The following is an 11,701-nucleotide window of genomic DNA, read 5'->3' as shown; positions in this document are numbered from 1 at the left end:
GAATTGGTGATAGGTATGCATGTGCCTAGGCTGGTTTGGATGTGTACGTGCCTGAGCTGGTAGTGTGCATGTGTATGCACCTAATTGATTTGTGTGTTTGTATATGTGCAATTGTGTCACACCTTCCTGTCTAACAGTGCAATATTGAGATCCTAAGAGTTGGCCTGACCCCTCAGGGTGCAACACTGGGACCTGGACAGAAAAGGGGCCCGAAAATGGTAATTTTTTTATTATTATCATTATCTCTGGCGAAGGGGGGCCCAATACTAAAAGTTCACCCAGGGCTGCCATGCATCTAGGCATGGTGTTGCTATACAGGGCAGCCTATTCTTGACAGCAATGTGAGTACAGACCAGGAACAAAAGTCAGAGCACATGAGACTCTGGGGAAACACATGGAAGGGACACTCCAGATGTCATGATGACAGTTAAGTTAGAGGAAGGAAAAACTGTAGTTGTTAAAATTATTGGAAGTTTAGGTGGACAGAAACAGGCTGGACTCTACTGAAGAATTCACACTTGGCACAACGTCTGACCCTCCTTCCTCCGTGCAGATCAAAGCAGTGGTGCTGGCTCTCTCCTATGGAGGATTGCCACATGCCAGGGCAGGGGAATATTATGCAAGTATTCTGTTGTTCATTATAGAGCAATAGTCCTTGACACAACACATCCCAGATTGCATCAAACAGATATTTTATTTGAGTAACAAATTAGATCAAAGTTGTCAAACTTCCTTTACAAAGTAGAGCTTTTCAGGTCCTTTTCTTAAGAAGTTTTTCTGGGTTAAATTTTAATAAGGTAAAAAAAAATACAACTCTAACAGTTGTCAGAATTTATTAAATATGCCTTGTTTTTTCCAGATTCACCCACAACTTCTTTTTAATGCAGCATCCTTGACATGTTTCATTTGTGACAACAAAGTAGTAAAATAACTCGATTCCATACATAATTTATTGAAATTTTTGAACCGTACATTCCTGGCATCATTTTCATGCATAATTGAGCTTACTTGAATTTGATTTATTCTGAATTAGGAAGCTCTCATTGGATCCTGGGTCCAGATTTACAAATGCTTTAACCGCTCAAGAAGGAGTCAGTCAAGGATTCTTATCATTTCTTTTTATTTTAATTTGCCTAATTTTTATGAAAACAAAAATAAGTCATCAGGGGCTTTTTAACTACATGCAGATTTTTCACATTCTCAGTAGTTTCCTATCATCTCTTAAGTTTCAGAATTCCTTTGATAGCATTTGTAGCTGCCCCTTGTCCACTGTCAGGGCTTGTGTGTGCGCCAGCCTGTGTGTATATACATACATCATCGAGGAGACATTGGAAAGTAGAAATCCTTTACATAACAAGAATCTTTAAAAACTCTGCCTGGGTGCTTTATGAGTGTGACATTATTTGTTTTCAAGACTTTTTGTTGGATTTTCTTTGCTTCACAGTAGATGAAGATCAGTGCCTCTACAGACCTTCCTTTCCTCTTTCATATCCTTGTGACAAGGTATTTAGCAGAATTTGCAGATTTCGTCGGAACGACAGGCTGTGCCATAAGCACTGCTGCTGTGGCCTCAAGCTTGCGACCGCTCAGGCTGTCAACCCATGCACCTTAGCAGTCGCACCACCGCAGCCCCACTTATATAGACAACTCTGAAGAAAGTGTGCAAACTTATTTTGTGAAACTCCTTTATGTAGGATGCTGCTGGTGGAAGCCATGTACTGCATTTCCAGGATGAAATCTTGGCTCTGCTAAAATCAATAGCAAAATGTAGTAGCAGAATTTAAGTGCAGTAGCAGTGGAGACAGGTTTTGCCCCAGGTGTCTTGAATGTCCTGGATTTCCTGCACATTTCTAGCCTTCCCTTTTGGTTTCCTGAAGGAATCATGCACTGCATTATCTATAAGCGTGATTTGGCAACTGCACCTCTTCCCTCTCCCAGGAACAGGAAGGATTAGGCATCATTCCTCAGCCCCTGCACCTCATCATCATTTGCACCAGCGCACAAAGGGCGTAAAGCAAGTCGCAGAAATGCTGGTGTAGTGGGATGTTGTACGGATATGCTGTAGCATTTTATACCACCTTTGTACTAATTTTGCAATGGCAGAGATGACTGCACTATGTTCCGAGCAAAAAGGTGAATTGGGTCCATTGTGACTCCCTCTGTGGCAATACAGCTCAGTGGGCGCATCTACACGAGATGCTTACTGCAGAGCTGCCCAATTAGCTCTGCAGTAAAGCCTCAGTGTCTACACACATGGCCCTATTAGATGATAGGAAACTAATTAACTCTGCTGCAGGTTAGTACTTGTAAATACAGGTACTATTCTGTGGTGGACTTCCTTACTGTGTAGCAATGCACGTGTAGACACTGACGGGGCTGGCTGGGGCACAAAAGTGCTTCAATGTGGGGCTGCCTGTAGGCTAGCTCCACAGTGGAGCACCCCTCTGCAGCATATTGAGCTGGGTTGGAGCAGCCCTGGGCCGACAGGCTGACACCCCAGTCCCCTTGCCAGCTGAGGCTGCTTCAGGCCAGCTCAATATGTTGTGGTCCCACATGTACGTGAAGGCACAGTGCCCGGGAACAATGAACTCTGGCGTGATATGTGCCAGAGTTTATTCATGCACATTAATTCCATGGGTCTTTAGGTGAAACAGAACCCCAAAGGTCTGCTTCTGTATTGCCCAACATCATCTACAGTCATTTTCACCACTAGGATGCGAATGAAAATCCTACCCGGTCAGAACAGGGTTATTTAATACTAATGGACAACACAACGTAGAAGACAGTTGAGAACTGAGCCTTTGGGAAATCAGAGAAACGTAAGACTAGAAGTGACTTCCTGAACAAGCAAGACCAGTCACTTGCATTCACAGGCAGCCATTTGTCCAAAAGCGTCCTTAGGAACATCCTCTGCAGCCCCTCTCTCACATCACAGTCATAAAACACATTCTGGAAAGCCCTATCACATGCCACAGTAAGGTAGGAGGAGAAACAAGGGAGCCGTCATTGTCTTGGTCACTCAAAAGCAGGGATGATCTTAGAAAGGGGACAGGCTCCACACTACAAAGGAAGTTCATGGCCATGGCAAAAGTTCATTGCTTTTGGGAAATTCAGGAAAAATCAAACCCAGAAGCTGAACAATATATTTAATAGGGCTAAAAAATTCCAGAAGCCCCGAAGCCTCCCTCAACATGTGCAAGTAACCCACAAAGAGACCCAGTTTCTTTCAATCCCCATATGTCAATACCAACAACACATACCTTATGCTCTCATTAGTATTGCAAGAAGACTCCTGTCCTATTAAACTACCCCTTCCATCTGCCTCTTAAGATCCATCTCAGAATAAGTCAGGCTCCTTGATCTCACTACCTTGTTTGGCAAACCATTCTGGAAAACGTTTTCCCAATTTCCACTCTAAATTCCAGTATAAAATGTTCAGGACCAGTTTATATCAATTCTCCTTTAACTTAATAGCACTTCTCCTTCTCTGCTGTTCCCCCCTTCATTTCTTTTTAATGATTAAGTACCTGTTTCATGGTTCTGCAGTACACAACACTCTCCACCTTAATGGTGAAGTCCAGGGTAGCTTTATAGAGGCAGCTGATTCACAGCAGGCAGAGCTTATATTGCCTTTCACCATTTTGCAAAGAGAAGAGAAAGGAAAAAAATGACCCTGCACGACAGAACATGTCAGTGGTGGGGTTTGCCTTTCCATTTATGTTATGAGCCCCCAGTGTAGCCATGTAAGAACAACTGTAACTTCATACCATCTCTTTGTTTAAATGATTTCATTTTATAAAGCATATAATTAGCAAGGCACATTTCATCCGGCTTCAATCAACTGGCAGGCACAGCTTTAAAGCAGAGGGGAGCCGAGCAAGAGTGTTATCACTTTAACTATCAGTCTTCTAAGATTTTTTATCACCCAAACTCTTTTCAGCCTAATTTTCATTCACATCAACATTATAATCGAGCCTTTCAATGGACAAGTGGAAAGGAGGAAAGCCCACAAAATGCATGTTTGCATTTCAGCAAAACATTTCCAAAAAACCTGTGCTAATAAACAGTGGCCTTAGACCCTGTGTCACCAAAGAATGAATGCAAGACAAACCTGAGCATTATTATGAGGATAGCAATTTGGAGCTTCATTACAGTTATATCTGTGTCAGCATTTCTATGGGGTGTCTTTTTTTCCTTCTCTTTATAACTTGACCTTAAACAATGCCTCTATTCTGAAACTTGGGACATCAGCACTCAGCTCAGAGCATTTTTTCATTGCATAAAGTCTGGAATCCACATTGGCTTCTGAATGAGAAAAGCATATTTATTGATACACCATAAAGTGCAGCCCTGCTCTAATAAATAAATATGAAAAAATAGCATCTTCTTTAGAGAGCTGCTTTCTGTCATGACTGTTTGCTTGAATGCTAAAAATAAGCTGTTACTGTTTTTCACGTCTTGGCCCTGCAAAAACCAACATAGTTAAAAGAATACATCTTATCTTATTCCTAGTTGTGCATCAATGTTAAGTGTACAGGGACTGCTGGGTAGGGTAGACGTAATCAGGCTAGCATTGAGCTATCTAGCTTGGGTCGCAGTAGCATTCTGATTGTGGTAGCTTGCCGATCAGTGCAAAGTGAAAACCCTACATGGGTAAATGCTTGGGTGGTAAGCCCATGATGAGCTTTCTGCTGTCAGGGCTTCACTGTTACCTGTGCCAGTTATTTTTGCAATATAGCTTCATAGCTTTTGGTGTTTTGGAAATTAAAATTTTAAAATCCTTACCACCTTTAATGTGGTGTTTATTAAAAGTACTCACCACAGTGCTGGTAAGTATAGCACAGCTAAGAGTTTTCAGAGCAATTCAGAATGATCAGAACAAAGAATTTCTTAAAATTTGTCTTTGTCTTTAACAATCAGAGATGCCAGGTGTTGAGCATCTGCACAGCTGGCTCTGGGCAATCGGAGACAGATTTACAAATGCAGATAGATTAGCTGCCTAATTCCCATTGAAAGTCAATGAGTTTGGTCCCTAAATCACTTAAGCCTTTCAGTAAATCCCACTAGATGTCTATCTGCTCTTTAGGTGCCTAGATGCCTCTGTAAATCTGGTCACGTGGCTTCACTTCTCAATACACTCCTTTATCTGCTATCTGGCAGCTCCCTTCTAGTGATAGCTTGTTCTAAACCCTGGATCTCAGCAGCCCTGAACATCTCAGCAGCCCTAAAATTAGGCCTGCCCAATTTTAAATGACATGAAAGCACAAATAATTCAAGTCCTCAGGCTAGAAATATTATTCCCAGAGTCTAAGTCTGCCCTTAAGGCTAAGTACAGACAGTCAAAAAGCTAGAGGCTGAATTGATTCAGTTTTTGAAGTTTAGTCTAAGCCACAAAGATCGAACCAATAAGCAAATGAACAGACATTCACTTTTGATTCAGGAAATGCAGAGGCTCAAGCCAGAAGCTGGGGGGCACTACAGCAGGACTCACTGGCACATAGCCAGTGTGGGCTGTGTGTTCGCTTTCTCTTCCTGCTGCCCCCAAGGTCTCTGGGATTTGCAGTCCACAATCACAGCAGCAGGACTCTGCGGGGTTGCTCATCACTTCCTCTTCCTGCTTCCAGGTGCCTCTGGATTTGTAGTCTACAGTCGCAGCCAGCACTAAGCAAGCGGGGCAGGGCAGCTTCATACTCTGGGGAAGGGAAGTTTAACCCTCCTCCCTGGCCTTAGACCCCAGCAGGGGTTTGCTTGTGGGGGACCAATGAGCCAGATAGTGAGACCAGTGAGCCAGCCCTCATTGCTCCAGGTAGGGAGCAGAGGGGTGGGGCAAGGCCAGCCTTGCTCTCTGGAGCAGACAGCACAGCACAGCCCAGGGCTGCAAAGCATGCTGGGATGTTGGGGGACTGATTTAACTTGAACCAGGAAGGGGTCTGTGACATAAGATGCATAAACCAGTTTGACTCAAGTCAGTTAAATGTGATGCTACGTTCAACCAGATTTATCTTAAACCAGCTTCCACCATTTTGAAACTGGTTTATGTGTGTTCTTTTACAGGTTTAAACCAGTTTGTGATCACTTAAACTGGTTTATGTGTAACGTCTGTCCCTAGCCTGAATGTGCGTGCCCCCGGGCATCATTTAGACTCTGAGCTTCTCCCTGCTGTGTTCACAGAGAACAAATTCCCATTCCAGTCAATAGGAGTTGTGTCTGCCTAAGAACGAATGTAATCAGCCCACAGAGTAACTCAAAAACTCCTCATAGGTCAATTAAGTGGCAGCATGAACTATAAAGCTAGCATCCTGTTTACAACCATGTGCGAATCCTCAGAGAATCATTCCGTAAGAAATTATTTTAGTTACACCTGGTTGGCTATGCAGATAATGCCAGCCATATATACTGGGCCAGATATTCAGTCTGGTTGAGCTACACTTGGCAAAGGACTGGAGGAGAAGGATAGACAATTCTCCACCATTTTTGTTATGATGCTGGGTCAGCTGTGGTCTTCTGTGACTGTTGGTGTTACTTAGACCTACAGAAAGTCTGTTCAACTTAAACCATCAGGAAGAGTCCTTTGGGCTAAATACAGATAGTCTAAAATCCCAAGGCTGAATCAATTCAATCTTTGCTGGTTAGTTTAAACTGTGTAGATTGAACCAATAAGCAAGTGAACAGACATTTTTTTTTTATTCCAGAAATGCAACCACATGCCTGTAGTAGCTTAGGCCAGAAGCCAGGGGGGTGCTACAGCAAGCCTCCTATGTAGGCTGGAGCAGACCATTTGGGTCAAAGCTAGCCCTCCCACCCTACGAGGGGAGGTTTGCAGGGGAGGTGAAAAGCATCCTGGGGGACTTTGAGTTAACTTGAATCTGGAGGGGATCTGGGACAGAAATTTAATAAACTGATTCAGACTAAATCAATTCAGTCTGGGTGCCTGTACATGAGTGCAGAGGCTGCTCTGATGTGCTGTAATTAAAGCACGTTGCAGCAGACTCCATTAATCAAGTCTGCTGGAGCATGGTAATTACCGAGCTCCAGCAGCCTCCTGCTTCTTGTGTATCAGAGTCCCCGCACTTAAAAATGGTGGCAGGGGCGCTTAAACTAAAGTTCAAATGAGCTTTAGTTCAAGTGTCCCCAGTGCCATTTTTAAGCATGGGGACGCTGATACACGAGACGCTGCAGCCCTTCACTTTAATTACAGCAGCTCTTGGAGCCATTCTAATCAAAGGGCCACCCTCCTCACCCCCAGAGCATGTGTAAAAGGGCCCTCTGATACTACATCCATCCAGGTTTATCTTAAACTGGTTTTGGCCATTTGAAAGTGGTTTATGTACACTGAACTTCTGTTGTGTTACAGATTTGAACTGGTTTCTGTTCACTTATACCGGTTTATGTGCAAGTCATTTGTCCCTAGCCTTGAAGAGCAGCTGAGGCCAGTCAACAGGACTATTGCCAAGTACTGGCCAATACAGCTGGGCTGCCAGCTGCCCCTCCTGCCTGGAGGCCTTGAATAAAGTTTGCTCCCCTGACTTTATACCATTAGGCAATTCCCCTGTTTGTGCACACAGCTGTTTTCCAGGTGCCTTGCATTGCCAGAGCAGCACAAAGGAACTCGTTGGGCAAGCAGGAATCTGGTCTATGCTTTTATAAAATAGTCTAATTAATTGATTTACTCTTTTCCCCAGGTCTCAGAACATTGCTCTTGACTTTGCATTCATTACAGGACAGTTGCTTTTTACTTCCGTACTTTAAACACACTCTCTTATACACCCTCTGTCTTTGCATAGCAGTGGGAATAATTGATTTTTCCATCACCAACAGGAGTTTTCAAAAATTCACCATTCAACAAACAGAACCATGCAGCTGTGCAACTTTTTGATGGGCTCCTCTCCCACCATAAAAGGAAAACATGGAACTAAGTTTCTCCAAGGGTATTATAGGGTTTTGCACAGCACGGTTCATTGAAACGCAGACAAGTATTTTGCAGACAAGGTTCTTTGTGTAGATGCATTATCTTTTATTAGACCAACTAAATAGTTGGAAAAATTGTTCTTTGCAAGCTTTTGGGCACAAACATGATTCTTCAGGCAGAGGGAGAGTTTGCTAGTGTATTGTGTGATCCCTGGGCAGAATAGAAGACAACATGCACAATGAAGGTCTGAAAATGCAAATGCATAGCAGTGGGGATCAGAGGGAATGGGGGACAATAGGTGTGAGACAGGTAGGTGGGAGGGAGCAGGAATGTTAATCTAGTGATAGGATGTAGCTGGTAAAATGCAGACAAGTTACCTGGGGTTATCAGATGGCAGGCAGGTTATAATGTACCATAAACCAATGTCTATATTTACTCCATGATTTTTTCTATCCAGTAGATTTATGAAGTGAAGTTTGTAGGTTCATCTACAAAAGGTATTTTGTAAATTCTCTTTGAGGATTGGAGAGAGAGTGGTTATCTTGTGGGAAATATGTGCACCCACAGGTAACTGGGGATTTTTATCTTTGATAGATTTTCGCTGTGTGTTCATTCTGGTACACAGTGGTTGTTTGGTTTCTCCTACATACTTTCCATCAGGGCACTTGGTGCACTGGATGAGATGCGTTACATGTCTGGAGGTGCAGCTGTAAGATCCAGGAATGGTGATGGTCCTGTTGTGGGATGCAGTTATTGTGGAAGTGGTGGAGATGTGTTGGCAGGTTTTATATTTTTTGTCCTGGCATGGTCTGGATCCATTCGGTGTGCTTTAGGTCATAGGAAATTTGCTTCTGGTGATAAGGTTGGTGACGTTTGGTGCTTGTTTGAAGGCTAGGATGGGCGATTCTGGGAAGGTCTTTTTAAGAATTGGGTCTTCTTCTAGTATGGGCTGCAATTGTTTGAGGAGTCTCTGTATAGGTTCCAGGGAAGCATGGTATGTCATAACTAATAGGGTGCAAGTCACGGGGATTTTCTTTTTGTACTGTGGCAGTTCTTCATGTGGTATTTGCGTAGCTCTTAGAAAAGTATGATCTCTCTCTCTAGAGCAGTGTCCTTGTTGGGTGAAAGCCCTTTTGAGATTGCAGGTGTTCTCTTCAGTGCAAATCTGGTGGTATTGGAGAGCTTGGCTATATATTACAGCTTTTTTGGTGTGTTTAGGATGATTGCTGGTTCTGTGTAGATGCATATGTTGGTCTGTGGGTTTCTTGAATACGGTGGTCTGTATTTTACCCTTCTGGATATTGATCACAGTATCTAAAAATGAAATGTTGCTGCTGGAGTATTCAAGAGATGGTCTGATGGAGGGGTGATGGTTATTGAATTTGTGATGGAAATCAAATCAGAGACTGCAAGTTTTTTGTCCAGATGTTGAAGATGTCATCTATATATTTTAGGTATAGCAGGGGTTTGATGGTGCAGTGCTTGAGGAATTCTTCTTCCAGGTGGGCCATGAAAAGGTTGGCATATTGTGGGGCCATGTTGGTGCCATAGCTGGGCCCATGGTCTGGACAAAGTGTTGGTGACTGAAACTGAAGTTGTGTGTGAGGATGAAGTGTACAATTTCAGTAATATCTTTAGGTCTGTACTCCGAGTTGTAATTTTGCTCTTGTAGACATACAAGGCAGGCTTGGATGCCATCCTGGTGTGGTATGTTAATATATATGCTGGTAACGTCCATGGTGGCTAGGAGGGTATTGCTGGGGAGATGGTCTATGTTTTTAAAGTTTTTGTAGAAAATCTGTTGCATCTTGGACAAAACGCAGTCTTTGGGTGACAAGAGATTTTAGGATGGATTTGATGAAACCTGGTATTTCCTCAGTTGGGGTTTCATGTTTGGATATTAGAGGTCTGCCTGGGTTTCCTTGTTTGTGGATTTTAGGGAGCATGTAAAAAGTCCCTGGACTGGGTAGTGTGGGGGAGGGGGAAGTAAAGCTTTTTAGTTTTTCTTGTAGCTCAGATGGAAATGATGTGTTGGTGGTTTTGAGTTTTAAGGTGAAAACAGGAGTTGGATCTTCTTCTAGTTTTTCATAGTAGGTGGTGGCAGTTGTCTGTTGGCTTTTTTTATGTAGTTTTTATGTTTAAAGATAATTATATCTCTTCCTTTATCTGCTGGCTTTATTGGTATTTGGTGGTTGGTATTTTGGAGTTGTTTGATCCACTGTATTTTGAGATGTTTTGCTCTACTGTAGCTCTGATCTCAGAAGCAAGTGATAACACAGTGGGATCAATTCCCACATTATACAGAAAGCTTTTTGTTTTCCTTTTAATTTAATCATGATTTGCTATTTCTGATCCACAACTGGTTGAAATGTAGAGGAAGCTAGAGCAAGGTTTGCACAGAACAGATGCAAATGTGGTCTGAAGTGAGGCATGTACATTGTGAGTTGTTATCGGTGGCATATGGGGATGACACATTCAGGACAGATTGCATTTAATGCAGCCAGAAGCTTGACCTTCAAATCATGCTGGATGGCCTTCCCTGATTATATTATGGTCTGTACTCACACCCACCTGGTACAGTGGTATTGTTCCTGCTCACTTGGCATTGTGACAAACCCACCTGATCACAAGTGCTGTTTAGAGATGCATTAAGACAGATAGCTGCTGCAGTGACCCACTCCCTCTGTCTTGCAAGGTGCTCCTCTGTCTTGCAATGAGACCCCAAAGTTGCATACGTCTCTATGCTTGATAACATCTATTATGCTAAAGCAGAATACCTCAACAGAGACAGCTATGGAGACGAGGACTGTGAAAGATCAGTGGTCACATATAGCTATATGAACTATATAGCATTAATCATAAAGAGCACAATGTCACGCTGACATCGTATTCTCCTCACTTTCCTATTCACAAAAACAGTGAGGTTAACAACAGCATCCAGGACAGTCCAATACAACAAGGGGTTGGAGGAGGGTTAACGTGACACTGCTTTTCCTCTATACATGAAAATGCACTTTCCTCTTGCATTGCATAGCTGTGTTCAGAGTTCAGGGATCTAGGGTCCTCTGTAAAAGGATACGTTCCTCTTTATCTTTTCCTGATATTCTAAATCTGGTAAATCTTTCTCCCCCACTTGCCTGCAGGGAAATTAATATGTTTTGATGGTGAAATAAAACCTATTTTTTTCTCAATTCTCCTCCCCCTGGGAAGGACAGGTGAGTCTGTTTTGTGCCGAAGCCAGCAAATTCTCACGATGATTTTGCAGGCAGTTGTGAAGTGTTCTCATTAACAGCTTGATCCAGTTCACATTAATATCAATAGAAAGACTGCCATTGACTTCAGTGGGAGCTGGCCCATGCCCTGGGCAGTCCTGAAAGCCAGCCATCAGCAGCTTCTGATGTACTTTATAAATGGAGGAAGACAAGGGAACCATTTTATGGATCAATTTTCTGGCACTCTGATAAATGCCCTTCTGCCTATGATAAGAAGGTCTTATATTGTCTCCCTCTTGGTCTTTAGCTTTATCCATGAAGCTACATACATTTCCTTTCATACTGTGTGGCTGGGGGGAATGGCGAGAGGAAATTTAGCTTGGTAAACCCAAGGTGAGGTGACAGTTTGTGCACACAGTCAGCAGACACCTGAAGCTGCAGGTCCTCAAATCTCTCTCTTTCAAGGGACTGCTTTGCTAAAACGGGGAGAGGAAGGTCTGGTGAATTTAAACGAGCTCCTTACCTTCCCAAATGCAGGTACCATACAGCAAATGAGGGTCAAACAGAGAACCACCCCTTC

Source organism: Alligator mississippiensis, chromosome 7 (genome assembly GCF_030867095.1).
Source record: "Alligator mississippiensis isolate rAllMis1 chromosome 7, rAllMis1, whole genome shotgun sequence".
NCBI lineage: Eukaryota > Metazoa > Chordata > Crocodylia > Alligatoridae > Alligator > Alligator mississippiensis.
This window is presented reverse-complemented; position numbering follows the sequence as displayed.